The 7,384-nt window shown below is 43.1% G+C and overlaps 12 non-coding genes across 12 annotated transcripts; 1 reads left to right on the forward strand and 11 right to left on the reverse strand.

The window, feature by feature from the left end:
- Window positions 1-210: 210 nt before the first annotated feature.
- On the reverse strand, window positions 211-298 carry trnay-gua (transfer RNA tyrosine (anticodon GUA)). Its single transcript is given in 2 exon segments — window positions 211-246; window positions 262-298. It is a non-coding gene; the product is annotated as a tRNA-Tyr (tRNA).
- A 340-nt stretch (window positions 299-638) lies between these two features.
- On the reverse strand, window positions 639-726 carry trnay-gua (transfer RNA tyrosine (anticodon GUA)). The gene is given in 2 exon segments: window positions 639-674; window positions 690-726. It is a non-coding gene; the product is annotated as a tRNA-Tyr (tRNA).
- A 331-nt stretch (window positions 727-1,057) lies between these two features.
- Window positions 1,058-1,145, reverse strand: trnay-gua (transfer RNA tyrosine (anticodon GUA)). Its single transcript is given in 2 exon segments — window positions 1,058-1,093; window positions 1,109-1,145. It is a non-coding gene; the product is annotated as a tRNA-Tyr (tRNA).
- Window positions 1,146-1,408: 263 nt separating this feature from the next.
- trnay-gua (transfer RNA tyrosine (anticodon GUA)) lies at window positions 1,409-1,496 on the reverse strand. Its single transcript is given in 2 exon segments — window positions 1,409-1,444; window positions 1,460-1,496. It is a non-coding gene; the product is annotated as a tRNA-Tyr (tRNA).
- Window positions 1,497-1,758: 262 nt separating this feature from the next.
- On the reverse strand, window positions 1,759-1,846 carry trnay-gua (transfer RNA tyrosine (anticodon GUA)). Its single transcript is given in 2 exon segments — window positions 1,759-1,794; window positions 1,810-1,846. It is a non-coding gene; the product is annotated as a tRNA-Tyr (tRNA).
- Window positions 1,847-2,193: 347 nt separating this feature from the next.
- Window positions 2,194-2,281, reverse strand: trnay-gua (transfer RNA tyrosine (anticodon GUA)). The gene is given in 2 exon segments: window positions 2,194-2,229; window positions 2,245-2,281. It is a non-coding gene; the product is annotated as a tRNA-Tyr (tRNA).
- Window positions 2,282-2,527: 246 nt separating this feature from the next.
- Window positions 2,528-2,615, reverse strand: trnay-gua (transfer RNA tyrosine (anticodon GUA)). Its single transcript is given in 2 exon segments — window positions 2,528-2,563; window positions 2,579-2,615. It is a non-coding gene; the product is annotated as a tRNA-Tyr (tRNA).
- A 340-nt stretch (window positions 2,616-2,955) lies between these two features.
- On the reverse strand, window positions 2,956-3,043 carry trnay-gua (transfer RNA tyrosine (anticodon GUA)). Its single transcript is given in 2 exon segments — window positions 2,956-2,991; window positions 3,007-3,043. It is a non-coding gene; the product is annotated as a tRNA-Tyr (tRNA).
- A 263-nt stretch (window positions 3,044-3,306) lies between these two features.
- On the reverse strand, window positions 3,307-3,394 carry trnay-gua (transfer RNA tyrosine (anticodon GUA)). Its single transcript is given in 2 exon segments — window positions 3,307-3,342; window positions 3,358-3,394. It is a non-coding gene; the product is annotated as a tRNA-Tyr (tRNA).
- Window positions 3,395-3,745: 351 nt separating this feature from the next.
- Window positions 3,746-3,833, reverse strand: trnay-gua (transfer RNA tyrosine (anticodon GUA)). The gene is given in 2 exon segments: window positions 3,746-3,781; window positions 3,797-3,833. It is a non-coding gene; the product is annotated as a tRNA-Tyr (tRNA).
- A 252-nt stretch (window positions 3,834-4,085) lies between these two features.
- On the reverse strand, window positions 4,086-4,173 carry trnay-gua (transfer RNA tyrosine (anticodon GUA)). Its single transcript is given in 2 exon segments — window positions 4,086-4,121; window positions 4,137-4,173. It is a non-coding gene; the product is annotated as a tRNA-Tyr (tRNA).
- A 1,860-nt stretch (window positions 4,174-6,033) lies between these two features.
- On the forward strand, window positions 6,034-6,121 carry trnay-gua (transfer RNA tyrosine (anticodon GUA)). The gene is given in 2 exon segments: window positions 6,034-6,070; window positions 6,086-6,121. It is a non-coding gene; the product is annotated as a tRNA-Tyr (tRNA).
- The last annotated feature ends 1,263 nt before the right edge of the window (window positions 6,122-7,384 follow it).

The raw sequence follows: 7,384 nt of genomic DNA on the forward strand, positions 1-7,384 counted from the left end.
GCAATTCACCTCTACAGTCTCCCTCTGCAAGGCAAAAATGTTTAAATAGATTTCAAACAATAACTTAACTACTGTATTCTGGCTTGGCTCTTGGTGAGGGCGGTCCCTTCCAGTCTTCTCCCTGCTTTTTCTCTTTGTCTTGTCTTGTCTATACTTCGTGGAGCCTCTTTCTCTGCACTGTCCTCCATGGATGTAAGCTTTCTAAAAACATCCTTCGAGCCGGATTTGAACCAGCGATCTAAGGATTTCAGCACTTTGTCACTACAGTCCTCCACTCTACCAACTGAACTATCGAAGGGATGAGGTGTAGTGAACGGATTGCAGGGTTCGAATGTGACCGTGCCAACTGCCGCGACCGCCCTCGTCATTACTAATGTTTTCTCCTCTGAGCCGGATTTGGAACCAGCGACCTAAAAATGTCAGCAATTCACCTCTACAGTTTCCCTCTGCAAAGCAAACATTTTTACATAAATTTCAAACTGTAACTTAACTACTTTATCTGTATTCTGGCTTGGCTCTTGGCAAGGGCGGTCCCTTCCAGTCTTCTCCCTGCTTTCTCTCTTTGTCTTGTCTTGTCTATACTTTGTGGAGCCTCTTTCTCTGCACTGTCCTCCATGTATGTAAGGTCTCTAAAAACATCCTCCGAGCCGGATTTGAACCAGCGACCTAAGGATTTCAGCACTTTGTCACTACAGTCCTCCGCTCTACCAACTGAGCTATCGAAGGGATTAAAGGTTGTGAACGTATGGCATCGTTCGGATGTAACCGCGCCAACTGCCGCCACCGCCCTTGTCATTATTAATGTTTTCTCCTCTGAGCCGGATTTGGAACCAGCGACTTAAAAATTTCAGCAATTCACCTCTACAGTCCCCCTCTGCAAAGCAAATATTTTTACATACATTTCAAAACTTAACCTGGCTTGGCTCTTGGTCAGAGCAGTCGAATTTGTTTCCCCTCCAGTCTTCTCCCTGCTTTCTCTCTTTGTCTTGTCTTGCCTATACTTTTTGGAGCCTATTTCTCTGCACTGTCCTCCATGTATGTAAGCTCTCTAAAAATGTCCTTCGAGCCGGATTTGAACCAGCGACCTAAGGATTTCAGCACTTTGTCACTACAGTCCTCCGCTCTACCAACTGAGCTATCAAAGGGATGAAGGTTTTTAAACCAGCGACCTAAACATTTCAGCAATTCACCTCTCCAGTCACCGTCCACGAAGCAAACATTTTTACATAAATTTCAAACTGTAACTTAACTACTTTATTTGTATTCTGGCTTGGCTCTTGGTGAGGGCGGTCGCAATTGTTCCCCCTCCAGTCTTCTCACTGCTTGCTCTCTTTGTCTTGTCTTGTCTATACTTTTTGGAGCCTCTTTCTCTGCACTGTCCTCCATGTATGTAAGCTCTCTAAAGATGTCCTTCGAGCCGGATTTGAACCAGCGACTTAAGGATTTCAGCACTTTATCACTACAGTCCTCCGCTCTACCAACTGAGCTATCGAAGGGATGAAGGTTTTTAAACCAGCGACCTAAAAATTTCAGCAATTCACCTCTCCAGTCACCGTCCACGAAGCAAACATTTTTACATACATTTCAAACTGTAACTTAACTACTTTATTTGTATTCTGGCTTGGCTCTTGGTGAGGGCGGTCGCAATTGTTCCCCCTCCAGTCTTCTCACTGCTTGCTCTCTTTGTCTTGTCTTGTCTATACTTTTGGAGCCTCTTTCTCTGCACTGTCCTCCATGTATGTAAGCTCTCTAAAAATGTCCTTCGAGCCGGATTTGAACCAGCGACCTAAGGATTTCAGTACTTTGTCACTACAGTCCTCCGCTCTACCAACTGAGCTATCGAAGGGATGAGACGTAATGAACGGATTGCAGGGTTCGGATGTCACCGCGCCAACTGCCGCGACCGCCCTCGTCATTATTAATGTTTTCTCCTCTGAGCTGGATTTGGAACCAGCCACCCAAAAATTTCCACAATTCACCTCTACAGTCTCCCTCTGCAAAGCAAATATTTTTTACATACATTTCAAACCGTATCTTAACTACTTTATCTGTATTCTGGCTTGGCTCTTGGTGAGGGCGGTCACATTTGTTTCCCCTCCAGTCTTCTCGCTGCTTGCTCTCTTTGTCTTGTCTATACTTTTTGGAGCCTCTTTCTCTACACTGTCCTCCATGTATGTAAGCTCTCTAAAAATGTCCTTCAAGCCGGATTTGAACCAGCGACCTAAGGATTTCAGCACTTTGTCACTACAGTCCTCCACTCTACCACCTGAGCTATCGAAGGGATGGAGGTAGTTGAACCAGCGACCTAAAAATTTCAGCAATTCACCTCTACAGTCTCCCTCTGCAAGGCAAAAATGTTTAAATAGATTTCAAACAATAACTTAACTACTGTATTCTGGCTTGGCTCTTGGTGAGGGCGGTCCCTTCCAGTCTTCTCCCTGCTTTTTCTCTTTGTCTTGTCTTGTCTATACTTCGTGGAGCCTCTTTCTCTGCACTGTCCTCCATGGATGTAAGCTTTCTAAAAACATCCTTCGAGCCGGATTTGAACCAGCGACCTAAGGATTTCAGCACTTTGTCACTACAGTCCTCCGCTCTACCAACTGAGCTATCGAAGGGATGAGATGTAGTGAACGGATTGCAGGGTTCGAATGTGACCGTGCCAACTGCCGCGACCGCCCTTGTCATTACTAATGTTTTCTCCTCTGAGCCGGATTTGGAACCAGCGACCTAAAAATGTCAGCAATTCACCTCTACAGTCTCCCTCTGCAAAGCAAACATTTTTACATACATTTCAAACCGTAACTTAACTACTTTATCTTTATTCTGGCTTGGCTCTTGGCAAGGGCGGTCCCTTCCAGTCTTCTCCCTGCTTTCTCTCTTTGTCTTGTCTTGTCTATACTTTGTGGAGCCTCTTTCTCTGCACTGTCCTCCATGTATGTAAGCTCTCTAAAAATGTCCTTCGAGCCGGATTTGAACCAGCGACCTAAGGATTTCAGCACTTTGTCACTACAGTCCTCCGCTCTACCAACTGAGCTATCGAAGGGATGAAGGTTTTTAAACCAGCGACCTACAAATTTCAGCAACTCACCTCTCCAGTCACCATCCACGAAGCAAACATTTTTACATAAATTTCAAACTGTAACTTAACTACTTTATTTGTATTCTGGCTTGGCTCTTGGTGAGGGCGGTCGCAATTGTTCCCCCTCCAGTCTTCTCACTGCTTGCTCTCTTTGTCTTGTCTTGTCTATACTTTTTGGAGCATCTTTCTCTGCACTGTCCTCCATGTATGTAAGCTCTCTAAAAATGTCCTTCGAGCCGGATTTGAACCAGCGACCTAAGGATTTCAGCACTTTGTCACTACAGTCCTCCGCTCTACCAACTGAGCTATCGAAGGGATGAGACGTATTGAACGGATTGCAGGGTTCGGATGTCACCGCGCCAACTGCCGCGACCGCCCTCGTCATTATTAATGTTTTCTCCTCTGAGCCGGATTTGGAACCAGCCACCCAAAAATTTCCACAATTTACCTCTACAGTCTCCCTCTGCAAAGCAAATATTTTTACATAAATTTCAAACCGTAACTTAACTACTTTATCTGTATTCTGGCTTGGCTCTTGGTGAGGGCGGTCACATTTGTTCCCCCTCCAGTCTTCTCCCTGCTTGCTCTCTTTGTCTTGTCTTGTCTATACTTTTTGGAGCACCTTTCTCTGCACTGTCCTCCATGTATGTAAGCTCTCTAAAAATGTCCTTCGAGCCGGATTTGAACCAGCGACCTAAGGATTTCAGCACTTTGTCACTACAGTGCTCCGCTCTACCACCTGAGCTATCGAAGGGATGGAGTTAGTTGAACCAGCGACCTAAAAATTTCAGCAATTCACCTCTACAGTCTCCCTCTGCAAGGCAAAAATGTTTACATAAATTTCAAACAATAACTTAACTACTGTATCTGTATTCTGGCTTGGCTCTTGGTGAGGGCGGTCCCTTCCAGTCTTCTCCCTGCTTTCTCTCTTTGTCTTGTCTTGTCTATACTTCGTGGAGCCTCTTTCTCTGCACTGTCCTCCATGGATGTAAGCTTTCTAAAAACATCCTTCGAGCCGGATTTGAACCAGCGACCTAAGGATTTCAGCACTTTCTCACTACAGTCCTCCGCTCTACCAACTGAGCTATCGAAGGGATGATAGATCCCGAACGTATTGCAGGGTTCGAATGTAACCGCGCCAACTGCCGCGACCGCCCTCGTCATTATTAATGTTTTCTCCTCTGAGCCGGATTTGGAACCAGCGACCTAAAAATTTCAGCAATTCACTTCTACAGTCTCCCTCTGCCAAGCAATCATTTTTACATAAATTTCAAACCGTAGCTTCACTACTTTATCTGTATTCTGGCTTGGCTCTTGGTGACCACGCTAACTGCGGCAAATGCCGCAACCGCCCTCATCTTTTGCCGTCATGCCCTAAAAATTTGACCAACATTTGCGGCAAGAACATGCCGTGACCGCCTTTGACTTTGTACTTGTTAATGGCCGAGGGATGTAACGGTAAACGATATAATGATAATTTGCGATAGAATTCCAGACAGTTAGTAACACCATCTAATTGTTTAATTACCGAAAACCCGTCATTTATTAATGCATATTAGGAAATAGGAAGTCAGGCGTACTAGCGTCGTTTGGCTTGATAATCATGGCGGACTAAGGACACGGACTTTGCTCCGGAGATTTCCCCTCAGAGTTAACGGAGCCAAGCGCTTGGTCCTCCTTTATTTAACCGCACACTGTGTCAGTGTTCAAATAACATCAATACTAGCTAAAATGTTTTGTCGTCTCATCGGATTGAACGCAGGCTGTGAAGATTGTGTATTCCATTTGAGAGGTGTCACTCCTCTTTATTTTTGTTGGCCAAACTGTTGTTTTATTTTGAAATCAAAAAGGAAACACCATGTTTTTTTTTACATTACTTGTGTTTTTTCATGTCACAAAGGCATTACTTCAAAAACCATTAATGTGACATGGCATTTTGTTAATGTGTTATTGTGTGTAGTTAATTCCTATACAACATATTTCTGCTCAAACTCTTAATAGATCTGTCCCGATACATCATCTACATGTACATATAAATAAATGTACATAACTTAAATAAATAATTTAAAAAGTCCTCCCTCTATCAATATGTAAAAATAGAGATAAAGGCATCATGTAATGACAAAAAGCTGACAAGTGGATATTATTAAAGCATAAAACTAATATTTGTTTTTAGATATATGGATAACGTTTATCTATAGTCTTTTTATTAGACGTTACAAATGACATGATGGTATTACGTTTACACCCCAACACTGCTTTACCTAACAATCAGTAATCATGATTTCAATATTGATAACAATAATCTTAATTATTACTTTGTCCATAATTGGCATGCCCTAGATCTCATACATGAACACTATTTTTATCAATATGGACAAAAAGTGCAGTTACGTCTCATGGCCATCAGGTGCCATCTTTCAACATTGTTTTAGATATATATTTAAATATGAGCCCCCCTTTAAGGCAACACTTGCCTTGACCTTAAAAAGTTAAAATTGGAGGCCTGGTATTGGCAAGGGGGCTGGGCCGTGGGATGGGTGATTAGACTCATTTGATGTGCTTTGGGGGAAGTGAGGGTAGTGGTGGGGGGTTGGGTATTCACCGCGAAACCTTTGAAAAAAACTGCCTTGCTAAAGGTAACTAAAAAGTAGCCATATTTAATGTTTGCTCACCATATGAGCCTCTAGTTCACGTGGTTACAACCCAGCAGACGTCCTAAGACTGGTAGGATAAACGTTAAGGGAAATACTATGGAATGTTCTAGGTGTGTCCTTATAGACCTGCTCCATGTGAAAAGTCTCTAAAAATGTCCTTTGAGCTGGATTTGAAGCAGCGACCTTTGGATTTCAACACTTTGTGTCAACAGTCTTCTACACGGCCAACTGAGCTGTCGGAGAAGTGCGGGGGCTGGGCCATGGAACGGGTCTGCAGAGCTGATGGTATATCACAACCCTTCGATAGCTCAGTTGGTAGAGCGGAGGACTGTAGAGGCTGAATGCTGAAATCCTTAGGTCGCTGGTTCAAATCCGGCTCGAAGGACCTTTTAGAGAATGAAGGAGCCCCTCTTTTATTATGCCAACGGAACAGCTGCACACATTCCTTTGTGCTTCCGGAGAGATTGGATAACAACCAGCTGGCGAGCTCACAGAAAGAAAAAAAACATTCTTATCATCTGCCAAGTCCGAGAATTTAAAGAATTGCTGTCTTTCAAACTGATGCTAGCCACCGGTTCTATTTCGGAGACAAACATAAGGAATTGTTCGTAACAAATGATTTAGACTAAGGTCTGTTTATTTACACGAGTCCGAGAGTTAGAATAATTATGTATGAATTATCACACAACTCTTATGCTTAAGGGCCATTGCATAGTTATTATCAATTGTGTTGAAGTAGTACTTCTCTATCTGTGCAAAGAGACGACTTGTAAATCCCAAGATTGGAAGTCGTCTCGTATCAGTGTCTGTGTCCAGGAACGGCCTGCTGACTGGCAAGGTCGAACACCGCCGCGACGCAGACAAAGCAGAGACAGGGCGATATCACGACTGTCAGCACATTTGCATTTTTGTACAATCATATAATGTGTCTGGTGCTTCTGATTACCCCACCTCCTTCAGCAGCAGCTTCAGTGATGTAACCAGGGACCTCACAAATAAATAGAGGAAGCACGTGGGCTGGACTTTAGAGCGTAGTTTGGATCTGTAACTAGAGTACAGCCCAAATAACGTCTCTCCTCAATAGAGCAAAATTTAACTCTGTCTCTGCATGATTCCTTGCTTCTCGTCTGTTTAATAGATGTCATCAGTGTTTGAACCTGACACAGTGTTATTTAGAAATGTGCACTCAAACATGCTTATAGCATGTATACAGTTAGCATATAGTGATAGAATAAATGTGCTGCTGTCACTTCTTAGAACACGGGTCTCCACCCGGTTTCACGAAAGCTACCAGTAGCTCACAAGAGGGATCGAATATCTATAAAAGAATTAATAGATGAGGAAAGTCAGGCTAACCCATATGGTTCCTGTGGATGTGAACACAGTTTGTCATTACTGTAGAGACTAAATAACATTGTGACTAAAACAGACAATGTAATGCGTAAATAATGTAAATAACTAGATGCACCATCTGTGGCTGTGAAGTGAACACTAGTAAGGTTGTAAATACTGCATAGAGTAGGCTAACCCATGTGGTTCCTGTGGATGCGAACACAAGTTGTAATTACTGGAGAGACTAAATAACATTGTGACTAAAACAGACAAAGTAATGCGTAAATAATGTAAATAACTAGATGAACCATCTGTG

This window comes from Nerophis lumbriciformis, linkage group LG29 (genome assembly GCF_033978685.3).
Source record: "Nerophis lumbriciformis linkage group LG29, RoL_Nlum_v2.1, whole genome shotgun sequence".
Classification (NCBI taxonomy): Eukaryota; Metazoa; Chordata; class Actinopteri; order Syngnathiformes; family Syngnathidae; genus Nerophis; species Nerophis lumbriciformis.